The sequence below is a fragment of the Asparagus officinalis genome, chromosome 5, assembly GCF_001876935.1.
Source record: "Asparagus officinalis chromosome 5, Aspof.V1, whole genome shotgun sequence".
Taxonomy (NCBI): domain Eukaryota; kingdom Viridiplantae; phylum Streptophyta; class Magnoliopsida; order Asparagales; family Asparagaceae; genus Asparagus; species Asparagus officinalis.
In genome coordinates this window covers 59,551,771-59,552,196 of record NC_033798.1, presented here as the reverse complement: position 1 = coordinate 59,552,196, position 426 = coordinate 59,551,771, and the positions used below count along the sequence as shown (strand labels likewise).

The 426-nt window shown below is 60.6% G+C and overlaps 1 pseudogene; it reads right to left on the bottom strand.

Moving 5' to 3' along the window:
• LOC109841882 overlaps window positions 1–426 on the bottom strand; it is an 8,479-nt pseudogene that overhangs the window by 6,783 nt on the left and 1,270 nt on the right.

The window sequence follows — 426 nt, the reverse complement described above, 5'->3', positions numbered from 1 at the left end:
GCCGGCGCCGGAGCATCGGCCTCGTCCTCCGACAACTTAAACAGCTCCTTAGGCTCCAGCACCTTGTTGATCGAATAAATGGCCACGGGATCCTGGTCAACCACCGTCTTGCCGATCTTAGCGGTAATGACCTTGGTTTCGAGCGTGACCACCTCGCCGTCGTTCTGGACGGTGAAATGGAAGCTCTTCTTGGCTCCCTCAGTGGCCAGCGTCGTGGTGAGGATAGGTGGGGGTGGGTCGAGGCAGGGACGACATGGCGAGTTGTCGAGGGCCAGGACGGTGAGGCAGGCCGGTTTGATCTCCGGCCGAGCCGGGTCTCGGTTCTGAGGTGAGTGGTTGAAGGTGGAGAAGTCGTGCTGCGGAGGGATTCTTTGGTTGATGTTGGTGGGCGTTGGACGGGGAACCGTGGAGAGGGATACGAGGGGT